Genomic DNA, 6,805 nt, shown 5'->3' with positions numbered 1-6,805 from the left:
TTTTTTTTTCAATTGTGCTATTAATACCAACATGTATGTAACTAAGCAAAAAAACGTGTGATCTTTTTGTGAATGTCTTTGTTGTATATTACAAGATACATTTGTATTAGATGTTCCAGGTACGTCATTATTTAAAGAATCATTACATCTTTTTCCAAAATATGTGTTTTCTTTTCTAGTTGTAAACATCTGATCTGAAAGATTAATAAATATTAATACTTGAGTTATTATAGAAATTATACAGGGTGAGTCATTTCCCAGGCAGCACAAGGATGTCCTTAGGACGTCCAAAGGGCATCCAGGACATACATGTAGGATATCCTGAGGATATCCTATTTTAATCCTCGGATCTCCTCTGGATGTCCTGAGGAAGAGTAAATAATAGCCGTACACTAGCCTCTGGAGAATCCAGGGAGATCCTGTGGAACATCTTAAGGATTTCTATAGGATATGTTAGGGATATTTTTCACACGTTAAAAAGAACAAATTCTAAAATTTAAATATAAATTAAGATTGCGTTCTATTATTTACTGCCAATACTAAAAATCTAATACTAAAAATAGTTCACGTTCTTTAATATTTGAGGTTTTCGTGCTGTACATAAATATTTTAGGTTTATGTGTAATATTTTCAAAACAATCCAATATCTGAATTCCCTATGTTGGGATTGCATCAGAAATTGAACTGATAAAAAATAATTATATTTTTAATTTCCTGTTAGTTGCTCTTTGCAAGCTTTATATAATTCTCATGACCAAATCTCAAATACGAGTTCGCGCGTCGCATAGCGGTAAACAAACGAACTAGCGGTTGAATACTATTTTTTGTAAAGTTTTTGGAATGTTGCGCATAGTAACATTTCTCATGAAATATTAAATAAATAATAATTTTGAATATATGAAAATGTGCGCATCAAATTCAATTATTAATATTAAACGAAATTAATGTTAACAATTAATTGCACATGTATATATCCTCTGGAAATCCAAAGGACATCCAATATAATAGACAGGGCAGATATCCTACAGACATCCAGGGGTTATCCAGGGGACATTTATAGGACATTAATACTTATTACAATACTTAAAATTTCTAAATTATATTAAATAGCCTACATAACCGAAAGTAATCATGTATGCATATTAAATTTTCATAAAATATATTTATAATAATATCTTAAAACATCCTACAAATATCCTGAACCATCCTGGACATATTCAGGATGAACCTGAGGACATTTTGTGCTGTCTGGGTCACTATGTAGAAAAAGCAAAATCTCGCAAGCTTACAAATATATGTTTAATACTACAAACACAATAATGAGATATTAAAACAGTACCCATACAGCACAGATCATTGCAATTATATTGCAGCAACATTGCAATGTTGCAAATTGCAATGCAACATTACAAAGACATTGCAGAAATATAGAGCCACAAAGTACCAGCACACTTGTAGCAACATGACATTAATATTTCGGAAATATTGCAAAATTCAATTTTTATATAATTTTAATAATAAAATATTATAATAAAATAATTTTTTGCAATATTTCTACATGAAAGATGTTAACGATAAACAATACTAAATGGTTCATTTTATTAAAACATTTTTCTTAAATTGGCTTATATTGCTGCACTGTATGCTTTGCGCAGCACATGTACGCGTTCGCAATTGTGTGCGTGTGTAGTAGGCGCCGGTCTTGCTGCACATATCTGTGATTGTCGTGTATTTCGTGATTAACATTTTTTATTGTTGCGTACGAGAAAAGGTAAGAACTTTTTGATAATATTATGTTTTATTATAGCAACCTATATATATTATGTATTAATTAATCATAATAGAATAGCATGTCCTAAGGTTAATAACCTAGGTTAATAACCTTAAAATTATTGAGATCGCAAAAGTAAAAATTATATTTATCTATGATATATGTTCGTATATTTTTTATGTGGATATTTTTTGCTTTCTCTAATTTTCTATTTTGCTGTAGATATGAACTTTAAAATATTTGATAAAAATATTTATGTATATTTGCAGTATGTATATTTTTATGCAAATATGAATTTTAACTCCTATTTTATTTTTACAGACATTTAACAAAGGAAAACAATAATGGACAAAATTCAATAAATTATTAATGGTAATAAAAGCGCCGCGTAAAGCTGAACCATTTTTATATATATCTCTAATATAAAAAAAAATATATTTTTATTTCGTGAACATGTTAAGTGCAATAATATGTTATGTGCAATGTTATGTTATTTATAACGTTAACATAAGTACAAATAAAGACATTTAATTACAATGTATCGTCAATAATTACACATTTATATACCCAAAAATAAATATATATACATCATTGCAAATTCATTACATTGCAATATTGCTACAATATTTTGATGCAATATTCCTAAAAGCGGACATTTTATCATTGCTGCAATTCCACAGCAATGATACAGCAACATTTTGCAGTGAATTTGCAAAGTTGCAATATTGCGGTGAAAGATTGCTACAATATGTATGCAATCTTTGTGTGCTGTATGGGATCCAATCGAATTCGCTATTAGCAAATGATAATAAATTCGCGAATCTCTGCAGTGTAAATAGTCGAGTAAGAGCACATAAAAGCGTCTCGACGGAGACGCGCAGTATAGGAACGCAACGGCAGAGAAAGGTTTCGTTTGCGCAGACACGCGCGCGAAATTTGCGGGAGAGTGAATTTTTATCGCGACGTCGTAACGAGCGATGACATATCGGATGCGGCATTAGATTGCGCGCGATAATGTTCGGCGGTTATGTGTCTCTTTCGTGCGTTTTCCGAGCGATAAAGTCAAGCGCGAGACTCGCTCGCGAGAATCCTCCGACGTGACGGAGATAAAAGCGCGATCGTGCCGGGCGATTGTGACCTCCGGAGCGTTTCCAAATTTCAGAAACAACCTTGGATACACGATGTTAAAGTTTTTCGGTCGGCTGACTCAGAGTGCCGTCCTCGGAATCGAAGAACGTGACACAATCGTCTTCTCGGAGCTCGTCGCGCGATCAGGACTGACTCGAGACAAATCCGGGGCCCTGACTTTACGGAACGATCGGCACATTTTAAAGAAAGGAGAGACGTAGGGAATAGAGTGAAGAAATCGGGTCAGGGCTGTTCTTTTTCCAAATCCGAGCTATGCATGCTTCGATAGTTTTTTTTTTTTTGATAAAAATACAGATAGTAGATTAGTTCAAGAATAATATTTTTTATAGCGAAGGCGTTATCAGCTTATAAATGTAAAAAAAAAGTGATTAATATAAACTTTAATGCAACTATCTTAGACAGAAATTTCAAAAATCATTAGACATACGTTTTATTAATCTCTTTTTAATTATCTATATGTATACGTTTTACTATATATTTTTCAATTTCTTCAAGACTGCCGCATAAACTTTAATTACGGACGTTAATGATTCGCATTAATTAACGAGCGTGACGTATATGTCAGCAATATCGAATTAAAATTCGATTTTAGAATAACATCGTCTGAAAGATTGTCTAAATGGCCGCTCGGAGAGACGCAGCGACGTTCCGCTTCTGTACGCGCGTGTTCATCACGTGACGTCGCTCGAACATCGTCGAGGAGAGATAACTCTCGGACAGATTCGGGGCAGCTCGATCGCACCTCAGTGTTGTTGTTCGGGCCGGGATTTTTCGCGCATGCGTGGCAAACGCGGTACCAGTACAGTGCTTAGTTGGATAAAAAGGAGTACCATTAATCACCCGCGCAAAAATATCTAATAATTGTTCAAAATGTATGAGAAAAATATTAAATATTTAAATAAATAAATATATATATATATATTATAAATAAATTCTAAGCTGAAAAAGGGGAAAGAGGGTAATAAAATAATTAATTAAAAACACATTTTTATGCAAACGAAAATAAAATATTTTATTTTTGGCAGAATCTCATAGAATACCAACATTTGTTGCACGGGTAAGGAAAACTGCCAAAAACCTCACCAGTATTCATACAAAAATACAAAAAATAAAAATATTTATTTATAAAAATGAACATAAATAAAATTTATCAAATATAAAAACATTATCTTAAAATTATCCTCATGCAGCCATGCATTTTGAAAGTCTCTAACTTTCGGTCGTTTAATTGCTCCTTTTCTTTGCGCATGCATTATTTATAAATATACTTATCTACTCACCTTAACCTAGCCTGTCCTTCTTGCCGGGCCCGCCAAGACTTTCGCGCCCAAACAATAACTTATTACGGGTAAATATTGGAAAAGAGAAAGAGAAAGAGAGAGAGAGAGAGAAAAAGAAATCGGATGATGCGCAAACGGGATTTTGGGCGATCGATGAAGACCCTTGCACGGTTTAATCTAATCTTACACGTACGTGCGATAAGAACGCGATAATACGCAATGCTACGTCATAAAAAATCATTCGACGAACACACCAAATCGCCTTATATAATCGTATTATATGCAATTTTTAAGGAACATATTATAATTATAGCATAGAACTGGAGACACATGTCCTTTTCTAGCTTTTTTCTCTCACTCAGTTTCCTGTTCATACATTCTTCGCGATGTCCTATCTCGGTTCCTTTCTCCTCGGTCGTATCGCGTAAAACAATATCGCGCAGCGATGGAAAATTGAGAAATTCACATATAACATCGTTATAGAAGCAACTCGCTGTATAAATTCCACGCTTAAAAAAATTTTTATGGGAATAAAAAAAAATGAATATTAATTTAGAACGCACGCGGATGTGAAGTCGAAAATAACGTTTTTGATTCTCTCTTTCTCCAGCTTCAAATTTTTTACATCTATATTAAAAACTTCCCATTTCGACATATGTGAGAAGTATTATTGAATTCTTTCATTGCCCGAGATAGTCGTTAATATCAAACTGACATTTTATATACAGGGTGAGTCATTTTAATCGACGCACGCAAATATCTCGTAAAGTAAGCAAGATGGAAAAAAATGTTTTATACAAAAGTTGTAAGGTTCAGAGGGGGATATATGATGAAAATATGGACTTGACCTTGAATGACCTTTTCAAGGCCAAGTCAATGTGATCGATGTTTTCTTAAATGGAACCACCCATTTTTTTATTGCATGTTCTTGTAGCTTATCTCGAGAGCTTTTCAGAATTATTTACAATGTATTTTTTAAAACAATTATTTGTTTTTTTCTTTACACTAATTGATTTGTCTCATTATTTACAAACATTTTGTAGGCAAATTGTTGTAGTTCGTAGAACTTGAGTTGAATTTTTCGAGAGAAATTCTTTTATCGAGCTGCAGAGTGTCAAAAATACGTAATTTTAAGGAACAAAACAATGTGTTCTCTTTTAAAGCACAGAATCAGGAAGATACAAACATTTTTAAAAATCACCTATATGGCGCGTTAAAGTTGAAACTTCAATCTACAAAGTGCTTTTTTAATTTTTTGTCTACGATGATTTTTCGTCGAGTTTTAGCGGTTTGAGAGTAGTCCAATTTTTAGGGTATGAAAAATGTTCCCTATTTTTTTTTTTTAGTAGTGTATCTTGTAATAAACCAATAATAGCTACGGAAGAAAAGCTATCCAGTAAATACTGTTGTATTAATGTTATATAAGAGTAATAAAAGGGAATGTTACAAATAATATACATAAGTATTACCGGTAAGTTACTGGTTAATTGTAATTTCTCACTCATAAATATAACATGCAATATAACATATGTTATACCGTTGTTATATTGTAGTAGTATTTCATATAGAATTGGTTCATATAAAATCCAACATAGATTTGGTAATTAAATAAATAAAAAAAATAATTTATATGTATCTAATTTATAAAACTTGCGATTTAATTTTTATAAAAATTCCGATCTTTTGCTTCAAATAGGCAGTAAATGGACTATTTCTTATTTGCCCACCCAATTTCAAATAATCTGTTTAAAAAGCGCTTAATTTCTGAAATGGTATACATTAAAAGGCAAGAAAATAGCTTTAATTTACAGACAGACACGGAATGTTTATATTATGCTTATACGGATGTGATCGATAAGTTACCAAAACTTTGAAAATCATGCCGTCTTATTTGTAAACACTCCTTTGTATTCATATTTACTGTATGCATCGTGCGATATGAAAAGACTTGACATTCTGTCTCGAACATCCGTGTGTAACATTTGCCTTTTGTACAACATGGGTGACTCACTCAAGTTCCCAGCAAACACAGATACATAACTGTAACATTGCCATAATAAAACGGAATGTAACAAATAATATAACGTATTTGTTATATGTAACATTCACGTTAGTTGTAATCTCCCACTCATACAAAATTGCAGTTATATAACATGAATATAACATGTTACTAAAATGTTATATGATTGTTACAGTCATGTAATAGTCCACCCAAGTAGCAAACTGACGTCACAATGACAGTAAATTTTGGTCACAAGATGACCAATTAGACATCCTAAGTTAGATCTCATGAGACCCGAAAATGTCTCGTCGATATGTCACATCCACGAGACGTCATTTTCTGACGTTTGTTTGACGGCAAAACTAAGACCAATTACAGTAATAATATAACACATATTAATGTAATATATATTGTAGGTAAATTTAAATAATTTAATTTATAAAATTAAAGATTTTATTTATATGAAAGTTAATTTCTGTTTTATATTTTAAGCAGATAATAACAAACGATTTTCACTTATTCAGATAGAAATTGTCCGAATAATAAATTAAAATCGGATCATATTTGTCCGATTTTCCAAAAATCAGTTTAAGATCTGAATTT

The sequence above is a fragment of the Formica exsecta genome, unplaced genomic scaffold (genome assembly GCF_003651465.1).
Source record: "Formica exsecta isolate Colony F162 unplaced genomic scaffold, ASM365146v1 scaffold1146, whole genome shotgun sequence".
Lineage (NCBI taxonomy): Eukaryota > Metazoa > Arthropoda > Insecta > Hymenoptera > Formicidae > Formica > Formica exsecta.
The sequence above is the reverse complement of the archived record's forward strand: the minus strand, read 5'-3'. Positions refer to the sequence as shown.